At 46.0% G+C, this 23,591-nt stretch overlaps 1 protein-coding gene across 2 annotated transcripts in view; it reads left to right on the forward strand.

Annotated features, from left to right (window-relative positions):
• The window catches only part of tou (bromodomain adjacent to zinc finger domain 2B toutatis), an 860,023-nt gene that overhangs the window by 286,295 nt on the left and 550,137 nt on the right, over positions 1 to 23,591 (forward strand). The gene's annotated exons all lie outside the window — the stretch shown is intronic.

The following is a 23,591-nucleotide window of genomic DNA, read 5'->3' on the forward strand; positions in this document are numbered from 1 at the left end:
GAGGTAGAAGGAGAGAGGGAAAGTGGCAGGGGTTAGAAATGTAGGATATGGGGAATGGGTATCTTACGGTAATGAAGGAGAGAGAGGGAGGAACCGGCAGAAGAGGGAATGGGACACACACACACACACACACACATCTTGGCTCGCCCACTCTAAAACCTGTCACACTCTAATGCCGTCATTTTTCTCATCTTTTTTGTATCTTTCTTTTTTTCCCTGTTCGTCCGCGCTTGCACTAACAACATACCAAACGCTTGTGTGCTTGCTCGTTGTGGCGTGTTCTTCAAGCGGGTTTTGTGCTCGGAGGAAAAACCGGCTTTGCTTGCTTACTTGCTTTTTTGTTTGTTTCGTTCACTTGCGCATATCTTGTTTCCGCTCTTGGTTCCTTGCTTGTTTGCTCTTGCTTCCTTGCATTTTTGGAGGTTTGCTTTACTTGCTTACGTATTTCTTGTTTGCTTTAGTGGTTACATACTTATTTGTTATTTGTTTTTGCTTTACTTGTTGTGGACTGTCCAAGAATAACGTCGTCCCTGTTTGGTTATGTTGATTTACTGCCATATGTGTTAGGGGATGGAGAGAGAGAGAGAGAGAGAGAGAGAGAGAGAGAGAGAGGGCGGGGGAGTGAGTCATTGTTGAGGAGGAAGAGATAAAGAGTAAAGAGGAAGGAGGTAAGAAGCAGTAGTTGAACGAGAGAGAGAGAGAGAGAGAGAGGTGCAGCGTTGTGTGATGGTGACGTCATGCCGCCACTGAGTTAATATCTACCCAGTCACAGTTGCCAGTCCCACACCACATGTTCAAAGGGGTCTAGGTGGACGGGTGTAGGCGGGTGTAAGTCGGTGTTGGTGGGTGTGGTGGGGTGTAGGCTATCGTGGGTGGCTGTAGAAGGGTGTAAGATAAGTTGATGTAAATTGGGCAGTGTAATGGGTGTGGGAAGATATAAGTCGAAGGTGGGGGTGTAGTTGGGTGTAATGAGGTGTACAGTACAGTACGTGGCTATGGGAATGTGTACGTTGGGGAAAACAGGTGGGTGTGATGAGGTGTAGCCTACTGTACGTGAGTGTAGGTGTTGGATATGATTAGGTTTGGTGGGTATTATGCTGAAGAGGGAACGTGGCAGTGGGAAGATGCAGGTGGACATGATAGTAAGTGGGTATAAATGGGAGAGTGTATGTGGGCGTGTAGGGGTGTATGCATATATAGGTGAGTATAAGTACAAGGACATGGGCGTAGGTTAAATGGACGGACAGAGGTGGGTGTGGAAGGATATACTGTAGATGAGTGTGATTGGGTGTAGGTGGGTGTGAATGGAAGGGTGTATGCGGATGTAGGTTTATTTGATGGGTGTAGGTATGTGGGTGTGATGGGAGCAGCCCTTCCCTGCTTTTCCACTGGGCTGTAGGTAGATTTGCTCTGATTAGTCTATATGGCTGCAGGTAGGTATAGGTGATTAGAATTGAATTGCAGGTGGGTGTGTCGCTGCTGTAGAAGGATGTAGTGAGTGTAGGTTAAGTGGGTGTGTCGCTTCTGGAGACGATTGTAATTAATGTAGGCGGGTGTAGTGGATGTACTGTTGGTGGATCATTGGTGTGGGAGTTGTGTGGTGTGGATGAGTGTAGCCTAATGCAGTGTAGTTGGGTATACTATTTTGTTGGTGCCTGTAGAGGGTATAAGTGGTTATAATGTATGGGTGTAGGCTAGGTGGGTATATGTGGATGCAGACAGGCAGTAAAACCATCCATGTGTGATTGTGGGGAATAAATGGCTTTAGTGGTGGAGGTGACTAAAATGACTTCGTGGTGTTTGTACAGTATAGGCCACATCTTTTACCAGGTGTATCGGAGATGTAGGCTATGACTCACTCCACCCTTTCTGTACCAGCACCGTAAGTCAATTTCAAGACACCTGTATGTGCAGCTTACGGTACGTCTTTGTCAAGTACGGGAAAACAATATTTTGTTTGACGCCAGTTTTATATATTAGTGGGTCGAAGTATACGGTATATCCTTCACCGGTTATATGTAACCAGCTGTATGTGAATGTACGTGTTGTCAGAGTGGTGTATTGTAGTGGGTGTAGATGTCCGTAGGGGGTGAATGTGAGTGTGGTGTATTATAGTCGGGTATAAAGGTGTGTGCAGTGGGTGTGTGGGTGTGGAGCGTGTGGGAGCAGGTAGGGAGGAAGGGAAGAAAAGCTTACCTTGACAACCAGCATTTCACTGGTCCCACAACCACCTTCGCGTTACACCACACACACCACACTTAGCATACACCACTTTCACCACTTACATACCTACACCACTTACACACGTAAACCACTTAGATATTTACTCCACTTAACGTACTTACCTAAACAGTTTACATACGGTAATTAGCCTGTGTACATCACTTATATACTTAGGCTACAGCACTTTCTTACACAACTTACACGTGTACATCACTTATATACCTGCATGGCTTCCATACCTACACCACATAACACATATACTACTTACATAGTTTCACCATTGGAGCCAACACACACACACACACACACACACACAAACGTCATTACCAGCGACTGTGAAGACAACCGTAGCCAGTGAACAGGAGGAAGTGAGCAAGGTTAAAATTAGAGCGAGTGCCTGATAAAATGGGAGAGAGGGAAGCTAGCTCACGTCTGGCTAGGAAGGGAAAGGTCACGCATTGAAAGAAAAAGAAAAAAGAAAATGAATTGGTGATATGTTAACCTGAGAGAGAGAGAGAGAGAGAGAGAGAGAGATTAAAGTCTGTAATAAAAGCTAAACAAACTCAATTAAACAGATTGTCTTGATGCCATAACTCTCCTCTTCCCTCATTCTTATCTTCTTCACACATATCATCCACTTCCTCGCAAGATTAAGTGAATATGTACCGGTATTTCTCATGTCTGGAGATATTGATTGTCGATATTTCTCTTTTGCTCATCTCTCTCTCTCTCTCTCTCTCTCTCTCTCTCTCTCTCTCTCTCACACACACACACACACACACACACACACACACACACACACACACACACACACACACACACCACTATCACAACCAAACCACCACATCCGTCACCACCATCCCACACTGGGCACAGTTACATCACCGTATACTGTATAACATTCACCATCAACAACACCACCATTATTGTACCCCACACTGCACCCACACACACACCCACACCACCACACACCTACACCACCACATACTGTACCACTTCCCGCAACACCAGCACTATACCAGGTCCGTGTTATCTACTGCCTGGGCCATAAGTCCACTGAGTACGTACGTGTTCCATTCTCTCCCTGGCGACCGCTCTTAACACAAACAATTTTCCTCCCAGTGGAGTGGAGTGGAGTGGAGTGGGGTTGCTAAGGATTGGAGGTTAGGAGGGAGGTTTGTGAGGTGGGGTTTAACGCTTTGACGACGAGGGGCTTTCCTTTGGCAGGTGAAATCGTCTGGTATTAGGGTGTGGCAGGTTAGGCTGGGTTGTGGTGGTAGGATAGGTAGCGTTATGGTAGATCATGTTAGGTTGTGGTAAGTTAGGCGAAATTTTAGTGGTAGGATAGATGGTGTTGTGGTTTATTAGGTTAAGTTGTGGTAGGTTAGGCTAGGTTTTAATGGTAGGTTTAGGTAGTGACAGGTTTGATTGTGGTAGGTTAGGTAGGGTTGTGGTAGGTTAGGGTTGTGGAAAGTTGGGCTATGTTGAGGTAGGTTAGCTGGGCTGGTAGTTTAGGCCAGGGTGTGTTACATTAGGTGAGGTTGTGGTAGGTTAGATGGGGATGTGGTAGGTTAGGTGGGGTTGGGGAAGGTTAGATGGGTTGTAGTGAGTTAGGCGGGATGAGATCAGGTTAATACACAGAGATTAGGAAAAGAGAAGCCGAGATTATGTACACAGACTGAGATCAGGTAGTCAGACACGCAGAGATGAGAGAGAGAGAGAGAGAGAGAGAGAGAGAGAGAATTAGGCAGAGGCGGTGTTAGGCAGTGAGGCAGACACATCGACCAACACCAGGGCCTCAAATATGCAGGGAGGCTCCACTACACACTCACCTCCCTCACATGAAAGGTGTAGTGTGTAGTAGAGAGAGAGAGGGAGAGAGAGAGAGGGAGCGTTGTAGTAGTCAGTAGTATTTATGGTGGTGAGTCAGTTTGATATAAAGTTGCTGTAGTGTGTGTGTGTGTGTGTGTGTGTGTGTGTGTGTGTGGACGTTGATGTATTTGTTTACCTAGTGTTAGTGCATCGGTAGAGTGCAGTGCGAGTGTTCTAGTATGTGTGTACACCAGGGTCCCTGGGAATGTACAGCTATAAATCTCTCTCTCTCTCTTTCTCTCTCTGTACGTGTATGTGTTAGTTTCATTTTTGCTTTTTCATTATTGCTTGTTTTTTGTTGTTCCGGTATATATTATGGCTACAAGTATTCTGTTGTTATTGTTTTTGCTCTTGCTTGCTTTGTTTTTGTTCTAGGACTCAGGTGCCGTATTCCAAGTCCATTTTCTTGCCTTATTATTATTCCGTTCCCGTTGGTATTGTTGGTGCTCCATGACGGTATTTGCTGCTTTTGCTTTGCCTTTGTCGTTTTAGCGTGTGTGTGTGTGTGTGTGTGTGTGTGTGTGTGTGTGTGAGAGTGATAAATGTTTCCTTTCAATGCCCTTTTTGGTTTATGTGATGCCGTAGTATTAATCCAGCGATCTGTATTGGCAGGCACACCATATCGATATGCTGGATAATAAAAACAACTTTGACCTTTCCTCCTCACTGTTAGCTAAAGTGCAGAGTGATAGCGTTTTCTTATCGCCACAGGTGTTTTAAAATTGACCCTCTCAAGTTAGCGTCTTCTCTACACCCACGCGTACTCTGTTTTAAGTAATACGTCCGTCAGTTCTTTTCTGGGAGGTGACTAAGAGAGAGTAAAGGGATTGAGTAATGGTAAATATCCTTGATCGGTATTCATAAAGGATCTTAGCGAGTTTCCCTGTTAAACAAATCTCCTTACGGGTTAGTACTGGGATTATTATGCTTTTTAATTTGAACTCTTTAATTTATTCTGTTTTGGTTGTCAGTTGTATGATGGGTACCGTATATGAGCAAGACCAAATGTATATACAACACTTACACACAATAGTTTATAGGTACGAGTGAGTTTGTATGAGAGCGAATAAAGTGGAGTGAGTGGAGAAATAGGATACCGGTAGCCTTTGTAGCCCATAAATAGCCAGGTTTAGTTTGTGTAAGTGGTGAGGTATATCGGGTAACGAGTATATGCTATGTGGTGTGGTGAGTGGAGTGGCTTGACGTGAGTAAGCGAGGTGGAAGGTGAGGGATGTGGGTGTGTGGTTGAAGTCTGATTGTGGTGAGTGTGTGGTGAGTGAGATGATGGTGTATTAGTGTGTGTGTGTGAGGGATGACGTGTGTGTGTGTGTGTGTGTGTGTGTGCGTGCAGGTGGTGGTAGTGAGAGCATACAGGTGGTGTGTGAGATGTGAGTGAGAGGTGAGTCATGGAGTGTAGGATGTTTATACTAGTTTCAACTCGATTCCACACACACACACACACACACACACACACACACACACACACACACACACACACACACACACACACACACACACACACACACACACACACACACACACACACATTGTCGCATCATATTACAGTTGGGTGGTGATAACTACATAGTTATCCTACACAGACCACACAAACATTTCGGTTCACCACACACACACACACACACACACACACACACACACACACACACACACACACACACACACACACACACACATTACGGTCCACAATGTGCAGGGTGATGACACGAATTGTTACACAGAGCACACACACCGCGGTCCTTATGTGGTTATCCGGCCTTTTTATTAGTATGAAAATTTACTCATGAAGTACCGGTACGTATGGTTGTTTAATAATAGGTTAACAAAGTACAAGGTTCTCTCCTCGCACTCCTGAGACCCTTCGGGAGTCGGACGTACAGGAAAATAGGTAGAAGGAAACATTGTTGAACTATGGAAAGTACTTGAAGAAAAATTTTATGAAGTGATAGAAAGTAGCACGGAAATATAGATATTGAGTAGACCAGCATAAAAGTATACTTATCATGTGTCTCTCTTTATATTTATACTAATATTTAGAGAAAGAGAGTACACATGATGAGGTGGATGTTGGTAAGCGGCCAGCACACGTCATACACCGGACACAGATGGTGGTAGTTGTGGTTGTGGTGATGGTGTTGTTGTAGCTGTGGTGGTGGTGGTTGTGATGAAGGTGGCTGTGATTGTGGTGATGGTAATTGTGGTTTGATGGCGGCGGCATATTGTGGTTTTGGTGATGGCGGTAGTTGTGATTGTGCTGGTGTAAATGTACAGTGATGATCGGAATAGTTGTGATTGTGGTGAGGTTGTTGTGGAGGTAGTTTTGGTTTGATAGTGTTGTAGTGATGACAGTTGTGGTAATGGTGTAGGCTATAGTAGTTGTGGTTATGGTGATGGCCACTGGTACCACCTCTAACAATAGCCGTCATCATCATCATCACTGTCCCTCCCCCATCACCACCACAGATATCACCATCCCCACCAGTAACACTAGCTACAACATTCACCACCATCACTACAGACACATTACCAGCCACAGTCATCATCATCGTCATCATCATCACCATCATATAATTTTCCCCACCTCCCCCCACTACTCATGATCATCCTTTCCCCACCACCACCATACTCCACTAACCACAGTCATTATCATCATCGTTTCCTCCCCTCCACCTCCACAGACACTCCACCAGCCACAGTCATCATCATCCCCTTCCCCCCCACCACAAACATTCACCAACCATCACCCCTCACATAACCCCCCCACAACCCCCCTCACCACGCCATCACCACTCCAAACAGCACTCCTCCAGCACACTCCCAGGGCCACATAACCATTCCCCGGCCGTGCAATTTGACCAGTTTAATGCTCTTACCCACGCGCCCGTCCTCCCAATGTTTCTCTCGCTAAAAGTTTCCGATACAATTTAGTCGCTTCGGAATGTCAGCCCGAATATTAACTGGGAATTCGGGCCCAAAGGCTGGTTAGTGGTGGTGTGGGAGCAGTGGTGGTGGTGGTGTTAGATGGTGGTGGTGTTGGAGAGCTTAATGCAACTCTTGTTAGAGGGAGTGATGGTGTTGGTAGAAGCAGTGGTGATATTAGTGGTTGTGTGTTAGAGGTAGGCTGCTGGGCTGGTGTTGACGGTGGTGATGGTTGTGAGTGATGGATGTGTGGTGGGGGAAGAGTGATGATGATGATGATGATGGCTGGACGAATTTTAGTGGTGGTGGATGTGGGGGTCGGTTGGTGGGTGGTGTGGGAAGGAGGTGGTTGGTTGGTAAGTGTTAGTGGTGGTGGTTGGGACTCTGGTGGTGGTGGTTAGGTTAGTGATAGGGTAAATAGTGTCAGTGGTGAGGTTAGGGATGTGGTGACTGTGGTGATAGAGTAGGTAGATAGTGAAGGTTGTGTTTGTAGTTGATATAAAAATGATGATGGGGAGTGTAGACGGTGGTGAAGGAGGATGTTAGTGGTGGTGGTAGTGGTGACAGTAGAGCAGTTGTGGTGATCAAGGTTGTGAGGTATGGGGATGGAGCCACAGATGTGGTGATGGTGGCGGTGGTGACATTAAGTTCTGGCGAGAGTGGAATGGTTTTGTTAGGTGTGTTGGTTGCAAGTCAGATGGTAGTGTTGGCAGAGGCAATGGAGGTAATGGTAGTTAAGAAAGAAAATGTCAGCGTTGGCAATGGTGGTGATGGTAGCAGGTCAGATGGCAATGTTGGAAAAAGTGTATCAGGTGGAAATGTTGGCAGTAGTCCCGGGAGTAATATTAACAGATAAAATGGCAGTGTTGAAAATAGCAGTTGTGGTGATGGCAGCAGGTGATATGGTAGTACTGGCAAGGGCAGTGATGGCGGCAAGAGGTGATATGTCGATGTTGGTAACGGTAATGGTAGTTGGTGGAATGGTAGCAAGCAAAAAAAAAAAAAAAACTGTAATGGTAAGGTGAATGGCATTGGCGGGGATGAGAAAATTAATGATGTTTGGGCGAGTGCACACCTCTTAGCAACAACATTGGATCCATCACACCACACCACACCACACCACACAACTGTTACCACCTTCTGTTGCTGGTGTGGTAGTGGTGGTGGGAATGAGGGGCGTTAATGGTAGTGGAGATTAAGGTAGTGACAGTGGGGGCTGTGGTGTTGACTGTAGAGTGGTAGTTGTGGTGATTGTTGTGGCATTGGTAATTAGCCTATGCTTGTGGTGCTAGAAGTACAGGGTGGTAGTAGTAATAGTAGTAGTAGCAGTGATGTACGGTAGTGATTGTGATGATGGTATTGGTCTGTAGAAATGTTGTAATGGTACCGTAGCGATGGTGGTGGCGGTTTGCGTTATGGTTTTGATGCTGGTAGTGGTTATAGTGGTGGTGGTCTGCTTTTGTTTATGGTCATGGTGGCGATGTTGGTAGTGGTACTGGTGACGTCAGCTCTATGAATGTGGGCAGCAGGAGTAGTGGTGGTGGTGGTGGTGGTGGTGGTGGTGATCGTGATGGTGGTGGGCGTGTGAGGGATGATGGTAATGGTGGTGGTGGGTGAGACCTTTGTTATACTCACTACCCAAGACGCCAGCCCCCCCCTCTCTCTCTCTCACTCTGTTTATATGTCTATTTATCTATCTTCTTTTTCTGTATCTAGCTATCTATCTTTCTCTGTGTTTATCATTCTGTCTACATTTACGATACATCACAATTCTTCCTTCGTCATTCCCACCACAGTTACCACAATTATCCATCCTCAACTGCCACCATCATTTTCACACCACCATCCTTACCATAGGCCTAACCACGACATTCTTCTGCCATCGCTACCACACCTACCACTATCGTTTTTCCTCTACCATTCCTTCACCATGAGGTAGTTTGGTGTTGCTACTGTTATTACGTCGAGTTGGGGATGGTGTTGGTGGTGTTATAGGAAGAGGGATTGGGCGGGGTGTTGTGCCTGGGTTGGAGGAGCTTGTATAGGCCTAACTGAGTGGTATAACTGGGTATAATGTCAGTGCTGGTATCGCGTGTTGGTGCCGGTAAAATGACTGGGTGGGGTGGTATTATTACCGTAATGATAATGGTAGGCAAATCAGAAGCGCACACAAGAAATTCATTAACCCGTTCACTCCGAGGATCTATTCTCTATTACCGTATTTATTCCAGCTACCTCCAGATGATATTATTAGCCAGGCTGAGGAGTGACTTTATTAGCTGAGGAGTGACATTTCAGACTGGCAGAGTTAGATAAAAGTCTTTCATAAACTGCTGTGGATTGGCAGGCTCTCAGGGGGTGAATAAAATCGTCTGGCGGTAGAAAAAGTCATTGTTGTGAATTGGTTGAAGACGGGGGGTTGGCATATTAATGGGTGGATTTTAAGTGCAGCCTTCACGTGCACACAGCATGGGTTGGGTGCGAGAGACGTGTGATTAGAGCTGAAATTGGTGTTAGTGATTCCCTACACCGTGATTAGAACGGGTTTAGGGGTGGGTTATACGTTTTATAGTAATGATACTCTCTAATCTGATGTTTATAGCTTTCTGGCCAACCTGGAGTATATACCGTACAGTAGAATCACGCTTATCCTTTTCTGTTAAGCTGACTGGGAAGGTGTGTGTGTGTGTGTGTGTGTGTGTGTGTGTGTGTGTGTGTGTTTTATCCATTTTTCCATTCACTGTATGTTGTGTTTAATCGCTGTTCTTCGTTTTCTTAACTCATTTTACAGTAATACCACACCTGTATACACGTACATTTGTCTTCTGATATGTCAGTCGTCATGCCTTGCCGCTTCAGTGCTTCAGTATTTTGTTCAGATTTTTCAAGATCTAACCTTTGAGATTAACATTTTTTTCCCATGTCATAAATCAGTCATTCAGCTTATGTGTACTTCTTACTCATCGTTTTTAATCCTTTTACTTCAGTAGTCCTTCTTGAGCTAAATAAACCCGTCTGGTGGTAGCAGGGCTAATTATCGTGAATGCGTTGATGAAGATTGTACCGGTACTTGTTTTCCTCAGAGTATTTCGTTCAGCTGAATTAAACCATTCGGAGGCAGCCTAGTCAGAATAAATTGAAAGGGGTTATCGTTATCATATAGAGGGGTTAATCGTTAATTGCCATGTCTTTCTATTGCCGGTAGGCTATATGCAGATAATAATCATTTTTATCATGCCATCGACTTCCCAGAATTTCATTCCGCGTTTACTTCCATTTTAATTTTTATCCTTTCATCTTTCCTAATATCATTTTCCATTTACAGTACCCTACTTTGTCCGTCCTCCGATTTCTTATCATACCAGGCTATTTCTTACCATCTTAGGCTAATCCCCTTGCCATTCACTCTACTTTTCCTTAATTTCATTCTTCGTTCCATATAGCCTGCTTTCCCTGAGGTCATACCCACTGATTTTCGTCCTACTTTCATTCCTCATCGCACTGTTTCTGATCGTTTATTCCTGTTTCCTATCGATCCATCTATAGGCCTAGCCAGACGCCATAGGCAAATCTCCAAAGGGGTGGCCGTTTCGCCTTTGAGTTTGTGGTTTTCCGGGGAGGGGCACTAACCCTCCGCCAACCCACTTGTTGACACGTAGGCAACGTGTAGGTTTGTTATATGGTTACCACCCAACACTGTAAGTGGTTTCTTGGCTTACAGGAAACCATTAGGCTTGCCACTTAATGTAAAGCCACCTGAAAAAGAAAGAAGAGTAAGTGAAGGTGACAGGAAAGATTAGGGAAACAGGAAGAGAGCAGGGCAGACACAGAAAAAAATATGATAAAGATGAAGGAGGAAGTAGGTACCACTACATCAAGTGAGTGGATGATGGTCGCCACCACCTACCACCTAATCCCCATTCCCTCATTTTAATTTCAACCATTTCCTTCCCACATTAAGTTTTTCCCATAAACTTCCCTTGATGCAGCTTCCCATTGCTTCCACAGTATTGTCCCTCTTTCTTCATTCCTCATCATACCATTTCACATCGTCTTAATCCTCCTCTCATTCCCTCTAATCCGGATCGACGGAGATGGGGAACCTAATCTATTCCTGACGTATCCAGAAAAGCTTTCCCCCAGCATCCAATTTAGTCCATATAAGTGGCCTGGGCTCCCGTGGCTCCTGTGATATAGCCCGTAGACTCCTTGGTTGGGGGAGGAAGTTGTTGGTTGTGGGAAAGTTGTAGAATTGATGGTTGTGAAATTGTGTGGAAAAAACTGTTCGTCGGAGAAAGTTTTGTTGGAAATAGTTGTATGTTGTGAAGAAGAATTTTGAGGAAGGTTCTTGGTTGTATGATTGTAACAGAATGGATGGTTGTGAAAAAGTTGTTTGTGGAAGAAGTTGTTAGTCGTGAAAATAGGTCATTATTGGAGGGGGAGGGAGTTGTGTAGGAAAGCTGTTCGTTGTGAGAGAGGTTGTTGCGTGTGAGAATGAACTCACTGTTGGAAAAGTTGTTTGTGGAAAAGGTTAGCTAGAAGTTGTTTGAGAGAGGTAAAGAGTTGTTGGTTTTGGGAATGTTGGAAAAATGTGTAGTTTGTGGAAGGAAGTTGTTGGTTGTGAAAAGGTTGGAAAAAATTATAGGTTGTGGAAAAGTTATATATATTGTATGCCACGGGAAGATGATGATGATTGTGGGAAATTTATAAAGGTGGTGATTGTTGTAGTGGGTTGGTGTGAATTTAGTGTGACTGGCAGATAGAGGACGCAGTGTATTTTTTGTGTGGTTTCGCGGTATCTTGTGATCGTGGTGGTGTTGGTGGTAGTTATGTTAGTTGATGTTTGAGGTGGTGTTAGTGGCGATGGTGATAGGCGCTTGGTGTGCTGATTTGGTGGTGCTAGTTGTGATAGTTGACGTTAACGGAAGCATAGTAAGTGGTGCCAGTGGTGATGGTTTTGGTGTAATGGTGGCGGTGGTGGCGTTTGCATTAGTATTGGTGTTTAATTGCTTTGTCCATGATATATTGGTCATTCCGTCGATGGCTGCTGAGTGATGGCTGTGCTGGTGTGGTGATGGTGGGTATGGCGAGTGGTGTAGTGGTATTACCATGGGTCAGGTGAGTGTGGTAGTTATGGTAGTGAATACATGACGTAGGAATGGTATTTGTAACCGCACCGTAGCTTTAGTTAGTGATATGGGTGTGGTAGTGTTAGTGGGTATAGTGTGTGGTAATGGCTGTTGTAGTAGTGGTTGCGGTAAATGGTTATTGTGGTAGTTATTGTGGTGGAGTCTGAGGTTAAGGGATGTGCGATGTTATTAGCAGTGGTGGTGGTGGTGGTGATTTGTGCCTTGGAGTTGGCAGGTGTTTTGGTACCGGTAGTAATGATGGTAGTTGTGGTTGTACGTTGTAGTGATGATTATAATAGTGTAAAGTGTGAAACCGGTAATAGTAGTAGTAGTAGTAGTACTGGTGGTGGTGGTAGTTAATGCCTCGTACTGAAGTGGTTAAAGAATCTCCTTTAATCTTCATCGTACCCTGACGTCATCTACTGTATATTTTGTAACTGATATCCCAGGCGATTTTATGTAACTTACGGGTGACCAGTCGTGATAAGGGTTTGGAACAGATGTGGTGTAATTGTAGTGGATGTGGTGGCTCCCTAGATAGTGCGGTGGTGGTAGAGGTTGTGGTGGTAAGGAAGGATAGCTGCAGTGGTGGTGGTAATGATGATAGCTGTGGTAGTGGAGGTGGTAATGGTTGTGGTGTCGTGACAAGGGGAATACACACACACACACACACACACACACACACACACACACACACACACACACACACACACACACACCAGCACTCTTGACATTTAACGAACACTCCCTTCGCATTTAATCTACTAGACATGAATTGTGAGGGGTTTCAGGGAGTGACACACACACACACACACACACACACACACACACACACACACACACACACACACACACACACACACACACACACACACACACACACACACACACCTCTTTGCGACCCCGTTAGAGCGTCCTTCTCCATCCCCGTAACCCCTCTAAGTCGACCCCCGCGGAGACAATGCTCAAAGCGACGTTATTGATTCCAGCTCATATAGTGTAGTTACCCCCCCACACCCCCCACACACACCACAACACCCCCTCCTCCTCGTACCGGTACTCTCTTGCCCACCTCTTCACCTCTCCCTCTCCCCACATGCTGTCCTCCCTCCCCATCACCCTGCCAACCCGTCTCATCCCCACACACCCTAAACTTTACTCACTGTACCCACAATCTCCTCCTCCCCACCCCCCATCCCACATCTCCACAACATCACCTTTTCTCCCCACATTACACTTCCCCCTCCCCCACACACACTGCTTCTCTCCTCCCTTCCTTCCCCCTCTCATCTCTCCTCTTCCCTTTGCCCTGCTCTCCTTGCCTTGGACTCACGGTATAGTAACCGTAGTTGTGATACACCGTAGAATAAACAGTCTCGAATGGAACAATAGGTCTGTTGCTGTTGGCCTTCTTTTGTACTCCCCTCGCCATGCCCACACACCAACTCTACCTCTTATCCCTCCACACCACTAACATTGCTACCACAACTATTATCATCCCTTTACCTCAGCCATACCAACCACAGCTACCACAGTTCCTCCTCTACCATCTCTACCACAGCTGTCACCGTCATTTCACCTTTGTCATCCCCCTCCCCCCTACACACACTCACTCCTCCACCTCCCTCACAACTCACCTTCCTTTCCACTCTCCCTGTCCTCCCCCTCCCCTCTCCTCTCTCACACACATACAATTCCTCATTCTCATCTCCCACTCACCTCACCTTCCACATTACACCACAACACCCACTCACTTCTGCCCTCCCCTCCCCCCCACTCCAACCCTTACCTCACTGACTCATCTTCACTCCATAATATCCCCTCCCCTCCCCTCCCATCCACTGCCGTACCTTCAACCTCTTTCCCCTCCTTCCATTCCCACATTCTTGCATTTCAGTCCCCCTTCTTCATTTCCCTCATTCCCTCTTCCCCTATCCCTCTCCCTCACCCTCTCCCCTCTACATTTGCTTCCCTCTCCCCTACCCCCCTCCTTCCCTCCCTCCCTGCCTTACCCAAATCCTGGTGAAACGAGTCATAGCTACGTAACATTATGGGAGACGAAACCCAGTGAAATGTATCGCTCGCCCTCCGGTATTATGAGGCAAGCGCGTTTCTTTAATTTGCGTCACTTCTCGATATGGATTGGACCGGGCGGCGGAGAGGGATGGTTGGTGGCGGTGGCGTGGGCTGGCTGGCATGGTTGTGATGGTAGATGCTTGTGGTGGTGGTGGTGGTTGATAGTTGTGGTAGTGATAGTAATGGGAGGTGGTTGATGGTTGTGGTATTAATGGGAGATGGGTGTGGTTGTAGTGGTTGGTGATTGTGGTGGTAATGGTTTTTGTTGTTGCGGGAGATTATTTTGTAGTAATAGCGGTTGATGGTTGTGGTAGCAGTGGATGATGGTTGTGATAGTGGTGGAAGATGGTTTTTGTTGTTTTAGTGGTCGTAGTGGGACGTGGTATTGGTTGGTGGGGGATGGGTATGGTTGTGGTAAGTTGTGGTAGTGAGATGGTATTCTGGTTTGGTGGTGGGAGATGGTAGTGATTGGTGGTTGTAGCAGTGATGGAAGATGGTTGTGGTTGTGATGATGGTGGTGGTGGTAGTTAGCTGTGACGTGGTAATGGTGGGAGATGGCTGTAATGGTGTGTGTGGGAAGTGGATATTACCGGTATGATAGTGGTGGTGGGAGATATCTGTGATTGATACGGGTGGTACTGTACCCTGGTTGTTGTGATGGTATGAAGTAATGGTATTTTTTTTTATGGTGGTGGTGGTGGTGTAAGAGAGAGGAAGAGGATGTATTACCGTCTTATAATTTAGTATGAAGGTGTTACGATTCTGTTAGGGGATTAACGTTGCAGGGATGTATGTGATTGTAGTGATCTTAATTGTATTTTGCTTCTTTACATTCGTGAGTTTGTTAGGCTTTCGTAGGATGTTGAATGAAAGGACGCTGCTGCGTAAGGTTTGAGATACCGCCTTTGATCTCAGTGATGATGATGATGATGATGATGATGATGATGATGCATTATCTGAGGAGACAATACTGAGTTATATAAAGGGTGTGGAGTTGGAAGAAAATAGTGTCTTAACTCCATACCTGCAATTGTAGCCACACATCTGTAATTTGACCACCTGCATACCTATAAGTACTCCCCACACCTGCACCTGTAGCTACAGTTACCGGTAGTAACTTTCACGTCTGCCTATATTTTAACTTGCACACCTGTCACTATACTGTAACTTTCACATTTGCACTTTTATTTTACCTTCTTTTGTAACTACTTCCTAACCTTCTATTGTAACTACCGTACCTAACTTCCGCACTCGTAGCTGTGATTTTCGTGCCTGTACATGTACCTTAACATCGACACGTGTCTCCGTAACTTTCACAGCTGTACCGATATACAGATTACTATGTTTGTAACTAATGGTCGAGGTCGTATGCTTAAACAATAATTATCCTATGACATTCCACATTTGTGGATTCCACAGTTTGTCCTTATGCTTAGTCACAACTGTGGCGTGGAGTGAGATTAGAAAGCGTGACGATGCAAGAAGAGTGGTTGTACAGAATATCATTATATCAGCAAGTGAAAACGATTGTGGAGAACTTTCCAGCGTTTCACATGTATTCTTGGTACCGTATTTTGACATTCAAAGATTGTACGAATATGGCATTCCATAAATGTGGATTTTACAGTTTGTTTAAGCTCATGAGGTGACGTAGAGTACAACTTGTGCTCTCTATATTTTTGTTCAAGAATATGACCATAAATGTCATAGGCTGTGTACCTACTGTAGGGTATATCCTGACATCCTCACCCGTAACTGTATGTGACTTCCACACCTGTACCATTAACCTCCTCCATACCTGTCGCCACACACCTGCAAGTCGTCTCCACTCCAGTGGCCATAATGAAGTGCCCCAGGGGATACATTGCAGCAGAGATGGCAGTCTGTCACACGCCTCCACCCAGAAAGCCACTACACCCCCACTCATCACTCCCTCCCTCACCCACCTCGAACTTTCCTCCTCCACCCCCTATTTACCACCCTCTCATCCCCTCTTATCCCATCTCTCCTTACCCTTTTTCGTCCCCTACCGTCTTTGCTTCCATTTCTCCCCTTCACCCTCTCCCAGCCCCGTTCCCTCCCTTTCATCTACTCTCCTCTTGCCCATGACCCTCTCTTACCTCAACATTTGTCCCTCTACCCATCACATTCTCTTCGTCCATACTCCCATTACCTCCCACCTTATCTCCCATCACCCCTGACTCCCCACTCCCCCGTCCCCTCCCCTCCCCCCGTCCCCCCTCGCGTGTTTGTGACAGAGGCATCACCGTTGACAGATACCAGTGTTCCTATCGACTCGTTTTGGAGAGGGAGGGGAGGGGGTGCATTGGGGGAGGTGGGTGGTGTGGAGGGGAGGGTGTGAGTGGATGCGATGAGTGATGTGGATGGGGGGGCCTGTGTGAGTGGGTGGGAGGAGTGGTGTGGGTTGGGAGGTGGGAGGGGTGGTGTGGAGTGGGATGTGTGTGTAGTGTTAGTACTGTTGTGTGTGTGTGTTGAAGGGGAGTGTGGTGTGGTTTCTGCTGAAGTGTGCAAGAGTACGGTTTGTAGCTTTGTGATGCGGTTCGGTGGTTTGCGTAATGGCAGGTGTGTGTGTGTGTGTGTGTGTGTGTGTGTGTGTGTGTGTGTTTTGTAGCTTGACTGAACTCTGTAACACTGGGTTGATTTGAGATGTATTACGCTAAAGTGTACAATTTCAACATAGCCAGTGATTGCCGTGGCAATAAGTAGAGTTATTGATCTGGCTGGGTTACGTTGGCTTCAGTTACGTTAAACCATTTAGTACGGATTCATTCATTTTCTTTTTTTTCTACATTATTTTTTCGCTACTACCAGACGATTCCATTTTGTTAAGAAAACACTTCAGGCATAAGGCGTTAGGAATAGTGGATATTAATCTCTTCACTACGACGTGGTATTCTGACATTTTATTCGCTCTGTTGCCTGACAGTTTTATTCAGCTTGGAAAGAACATATCCTAATCAGGGGGTTAGAGCTTGTCAGGGGTTTTGGAACTTCTTAACGCATTTTCCTTAACAGCTTATTCTGCCAACTACGCATTAACGTTCTGTCAGGTTATGCAGTATATCGCTGTAATATCTACATGGCTTGCATCATTGACACACAAGAGGGCACGGGTAGTGATGTGTTGTACTGAATACTTCGCAGAGGAACGGGTGTTAGGAAAGTTTCAAACCCACTTATAATACGAGGGGGAGGCCTGTGTGTTGCTGGTAGGTGTATTGTGTTGTGATGGCGGTGTGTTTGTTAGCTCTGATTAGATTAAGTCTGGTGGTGTTGTGGCTCCGAGTGATATTGGGAACGGCTGAGAGGAGCAGGAGGGTAGATGAGGAGCAGGGAAAAGTTAGGAGGAGGAAGAGGAAACTAGTTGAAGAGTAGGAAGGAGACAGTAAAAGAAGGAGGGAGATACCGCCGACGCCTAGAGTAGAAAATAATGATGAGGAGGAGGCGGATGACGATGAAAAAACAAGAGGAAGATGGGAGGGTAGAAAATTATGTGAAGGAAAATTCTAGGAGGAGGAGGGGGGAGGGGAAACAAAAGGGCCATGCAGATAGAAAATGAGGAAAGTGTAAAAAGAGGATGAGGAGGTGAATTAGGATTAGGAGGAGGAGGAGAAAGATGAGGAGATAGATTTATAATGAGGTGGAGGAAAATGATGCTAATGAACAGGAAAAGGAAAGTGGAAAGGAGAGTAGAAGGAAGTGAGTTGTAGGTAAACGAGGAGGAAGAGAAGAGAGTTACCGTGGGTATTAGGTGAAGATGAGAGTAGTAAAGAGAGATATCAGGCTGGGAAGAGAAGAGGATAGGAGGAGAAGTACCAGGAGAGAGCGACGAAAAACAGGGAAATACGGATACAGAGCATGGAGGAGCGGGGTAAACAGGAGGGTCTAAAGATATAAAAACTATAGTAGTAGTAGTATTAGGCCAGCAGAAGTAATAGTAGTAGATAAGTAGCCTACTACGAGTATAGTACAGTAATAATAGTAGTAGTAGTGGTAGTAGAAAAGGAAGAGATGGGTTAGTGTCATGTGCATGTGGAAGGAGGTGAGAAAGAAAGTGCATTTACAAGAGGTGTAGAGGAGGGAAAGAGCAAGAAGTGGGAGGGAAAAGAAGAGGGAAAATGGAAGCAGAGGAGGATGAGAAGGGAAGTGGAAGAAGAGAAAGTGGAAGAACAAGGAGAGGAGAGCAATAGGGAAAGTGGTAGAACTAGAGAAGAAAGGGGAAAGTGGAAGATGAAGAAAGTGGAAGAACAAGGGGAGAAAAATGGTGAAAGTGGAGGAAAGATGAATAAGAGGGAAAGTGAGAGAAAAAATACAAAAGAGATGAAAGGAGGGAGTGAGGAGAGAGGGAGGTTAAAAGAGGATGGGCTGGAAAGAGGCGAGAGAGAGAGAGGAGGGGGGAACAGAGGGAGGGTAATAGGGGGAGGGGGTAGGAGGAAAAGAATGGAGAGTTGTCGAGAGAGGAGGGGGAGACGAGGGAGGGTAGTGGAGGGAGGTAGGAGGGAAGGAAGGGAAAATGGGGAAGTGGTAGGAAAGGGGGGGGGGTAGAAGGGAAAGAAAGGCGAGAGAGGAGGGGGTGGGGGGTAGGGGTATGGGGTGAGAGAGGGGGTGCGGCGCAGGTGTGGGTGGCAGTAGAGGAAGAGGCTCTGGGAAATAGCCTGGGATATAAAGGCGGCGAGACCAGGCAGGCAGGCGGCGGGCGAGGGTGAGAGGCTAGCAGGCAGGCAAGCAGGCAGGCAGGGGTTAATAAGGTAGTGACCAGGCAAAGGATAGCAACAACAGTCAGGAATTTGGGATCAGGCTGGGCAGAGGTATGCCGGGACCAGTGCCCGTGTTTTCGTCGGCTTAGGAGACTTCCCACCACCTCTTCCTTAACGATTTATTTTCCACGCTACTCATTGGTATTCTGTTTAGCTTCTTTATATTTTTTAAATATTGACATACATGGCTTTGAATAAACTACAGTAGTTAATGATGGAGCAGCTGTAAAATTAAACCGGCAAGGAAGAGGTGTCAGTAAGTTTCCTAACCTTCCGAATATGCCGCCCCAGGAGAGGTAGGAAGGAAGGGTGAGAGAGAGAGGGATTACGTTAGATAGAGGTAAGGCAGGGGTAATGTAGGGTAGGCAGGAGGTAGTCCAGAAAGGAAGTTGGCACAGGTCAGGCAGGGTGAGTGAAACCGGTATCAAGTAGGGAAAGGCAAGGTAGGGGTTAGTTGAGGCAGGGTTTAGGTAGATAAGAGAGGTGGAAATATAGCAGGGGTACCGGTAAAGGAGATCAGAGAGGGGTTAGGTTAGTAGAGGTAAGGCAGATTGACGAGGTCTGGTAGGCAGAGATGTTGGTTAGGTAGGTAGAGACAGGTAGGGGTTAGTTGATGTAGACAAAGATCAGGCAGAGGGTGGCAGGGTTGGAGGAGGTTTGGTTAGATAGGAAGGAGAGATAATGGTTAACTTGGAAGAGTTACAGGAGGAGGTAGAGAGGTAAAGGTTAGGAAGAGGCAGTGAGACAGAAGGTGCTTGAGGCAGGGGTTAGGCAGGAAAAAATGACAGGCTATCAGGGCAGGAAGAGGTGAGCAAGACAGACAAGGTAAGATAAGACGGAGGTGAAGCAGAGAGGTCGAATTACTTAGGAGGCAGGCAGGATGAGGCAGGGAAAAAGTGAAACAGAGGTGATATAAATGTGCCACATAGGGTTTCAAGTAAGGCAGGGGTGAGGAAAAAAGTTTAAGTAGAAGTGAGGCAGAAAGATGGCATTAGTGTGATAGGGGAGATAGGATGTTTAAGGCAGCTAGAGTGAGGCAGTAAGGTAAGGCAGGGAGGATGAGGCAGGAGTTGAAAGAGCGAGGTATATAGCCTGAGTACAAAGCACACGAACCCTGCTGTCTGTGAGAAGTGGTCCCTCTAATGGTGTGTGTGTGTGTGTGTGTGTGTGTGTGTGTGTGTGTGTGTGTGTGTGTGAGAGAGAGAGAGAGAGAGAGAGAGAGAGTAATATAAACACAAAGAGCACCCTTTATGACACACCACTCAACATTAGGCCGTGATATATGAAAACAAATTAGGACCAACATTACTGTGCGAGAGAGAGGTTCTGGTGTGTGTGTGTGTGTGTGTGTGTGTGTGTGTGTGTGTGTGTGTGTGTGTGTGTGTGTGTGTGGACGGGAGATGGAGGGAATATAATTATGTATGTAAGGGGAGACTGTGTGAGTGCGTGCATGAGAGAGAGAGAGAGAGAGAGAGAGAGAGAGAGAATGTTTGGTCTGTATACGTGACAACCAAATCATCTAAGCGAAAGAGAGCAAGTGTGAGATAGTGAGAGAGTTCAAATTCCACTCAACCCTGGGCGAGGAAGGAAAAGAGATAGCACACTTATTTTCTCTCAAGGCAATTTTTCAACCCCGTCCCCGCCGCACCGACCACATGATTATACTCTCTCTCTCTCTCTCTCTCTCTCTCTCTCACACACACACACACACACACACACACACACACACACACACGGCCACGTAATTTAGTGTTTTATCATACAACAGTTACTCATTGTTACTTTAGTTCTTGTTCCCTTGCCATTCTGTTCATCGGGTGTTATTCATGTTATTTGGATGTTCCGCCTGCGTGTTTCTGGTGTTCTTGCTGGCGTTCTCTCATTGTTCTCTCCCTGTTCATCTTCGCTAGTTATTCATGTTGTGTTCTGTGCCTGTGTTCACTAATCTCACCTTGTTCTCTCTCCCACAGGTAAGTCTGGTGTCCTGGTTGGCTGAGGTGTGATGGTGCTGATGGTGAGTACTGGACAAGGTTTCTCTCTCTCTCTCTCTCTCTCTCTCTCTGTATTCATGTTTGTACGTTTGTATGTATGTATTTATGCATGTAATCTCAACCATACACACTACAAGTCCATTCCCGAGGCCCGGAGTCCTACGTGCAACAATAGGCAGGCCGTATCTTCACATGCTACCACATGGGCGCCAATACCCACAGACCATACTGAATACTTGCTATGGCTTCCTGACTCCTGCCTGGTGTGCTAGTATTGCCCCCCCCCCCCCCTTTTTTTTAGATGTTTGTCTCGGGCTAATTAGATAAGACCTTTAACGAAAATTTCATCCCTAGACTATTTCCTTCTCCAGTGTTAAATCGATCTCGCGTCTTTCCGAGAGACGTTGCAACACCGAACCACTTGACTGTAGACGATGTTTTAGTATGGTAGTGGCGTTCCTGTGTTATGGGTGCCACCGTGGTCAACTGTTCTTCATGGTATACAGAGGCATACAAAGCTGTGTTGGCATAATAGCGTTCTTGGTCTCTTCCTGTTCAGTACGATATCCTCTTGTGAAGTGCATACTAGATTAGATAGTCTTACCGATAGTGTCTTATTTATTTATTTGGTTATTTGGTTATTTATTGCCACAACTGAAGAGAGATTCTTAGTAATGAAGAGGTTGATGGTTTTATGTAACCTCTTTAGTGTGAAAATTCGCCAATAATGTACTGTAAATAAAACAACCAAGTAATTACAAGAATAAACCAATAAAAAAATCATTCACCTGAGTCATTGGATTAAGGTAAAGTTTCCCCTTAATATATTCCTAAAGTGCTTCGTAAAATTTCTTGCGGTACTTCTCATAGCTCACATTTTTTTTTACTCTAAAAGCAATAGTGGATAACAGCGATTTGCTCTTGAGATAACTGTTTGGGCGTAAGATGGTCCAGTGGTGTACGAGTGGAACCCCAGGCTGGCAGAATGACTTTGACGTACAGGGATTTCTTGAAGATAACCAGAATCGTATGGCGGTGGATAGAGACTGATTGGTTGGTTGATTGATTGATAAGGAAGATCGTGGCAGCGTAACAAGAGGTCATTGCCGTCGTACAACAGGAATAAAAGTTGATCAAGGATGTCTGAAATATATACAGGAAAGAAATACCTGAGTGTCATTCACCTCTAAAAGATTAATGGAGAGAGCGACTTGTGAAGCATGCAGGTAGTCAAGGTAGTTACAGGTAAATGGAGATTCATGCAAATGCTGACAGTTTACGAGAGTTGTGATTCGTTAAGCACGCAGCTGTGTCAACGAGAGGAGAGACGATTAGTTTAGCTAGAGCCAGAGTCGTTAAGCAAAACTAGTCGGAGAAAAATTGGAAATTTTTAGGCATTTATAATAGGATTTAACCTGAACGACGGCAGGTTTTCTTGTTGGTGCGTGAAATCATTTTAAGACGAAGGGTTAAACGAAGACACATACTAATTAACCACACATATCCAACGAGGGGATTGGGTGAGCCGTTCGTTAACCTCGCCACTAGTCCAGTAAGTGGAGAATCCCTGCGTGGTAATACTGTATGATGGCTAGAACAAAAGAGCAGTATTTTTAGGCATACTGTACATCTAGGCCAAAGAGATTACAGCATCATTAGGTATTTCTTTGGACTGTTTATTGTATCTTCACGATTTAATGCAGATTAGGGAAACCTCTGACCTCTTAAGGGTTAGAGCATGTCTAGAATTCACCACCTTAGTCCAGCCAGAGTGCAGGGTCGTGAAGCAGCTCAGCCAAGCAAAACAAAAAGCGACCCGTTAACCACGCACTCAGTCCAAGGAGCATAGAGTCGTTAAACAAGTAGCCTAGACTCGTTAACCAGAGCAGGAAGCGTGCATTGAGTCGTTAAACAGATAGCATAGACTCGTTAACCGCGCAGCCAGTTCAACGAGCGTCGATGGAGTCGTTAAAGAGGCAGTGTAGACAAAGACATGAGGGCATTGCAGCACGCCAGAGATTGCAACTCGTAAAATAACCGGGACTTCACATTAATGGCGCTGTTTATAGGCGGATCAGGCAGGGTTAGGCAGGCTAGGCAGAGGTCAGGCAAGGGTGAGGCAGGATGGATGAGTGAGCTAGGGTGGCGGTTTAGGTAGGATGGATGAGGTAGGGTGGAGGGTGCGGTAGGGGTAGGCAGGATGGATGAGGAGGTAGGGTGGAGAGGTAGGCAGGGAAAGGCATGGTGGATGAATGAGGCAGGGTGGAGGGTTAGGTAGGATGGAGAGGTTATGCAGGGGCAGGCAGAATGGAAAGGTAGGGATGGAGGGAAGACTGACAGGATGGAGAAGGTAAGTAAGATGGATGTGTTAAGACAAGGGTAGGCAGGATGTAGTGGTTGGGCAGAGGTAGGAACGTGTGGGCTGGTAGGGTGAGGCAGGATATAGAGGTGAGGTGGGAGTGTATACCAAAGGAATGAGGCAGACAAGGTGAGGCAAATTATAGAGGAGAGAGAGAGAGAGAAGGAGAGAGGCGATGGGGTCAGGTGTGAGGATGTGCGAGTCAGGGAAGATTAGGCAGGATGTA

The sequence above is a fragment of the Coenobita brevimanus genome, chromosome 65 (assembly GCF_032717465.1).
Source record: "Coenobita brevimanus isolate Jiangsu-jjx chromosome 65, ASM3271746v2, whole genome shotgun sequence".
Classification (NCBI taxonomy): domain Eukaryota; kingdom Metazoa; phylum Arthropoda; class Malacostraca; order Decapoda; family Coenobitidae; genus Coenobita; species Coenobita brevimanus.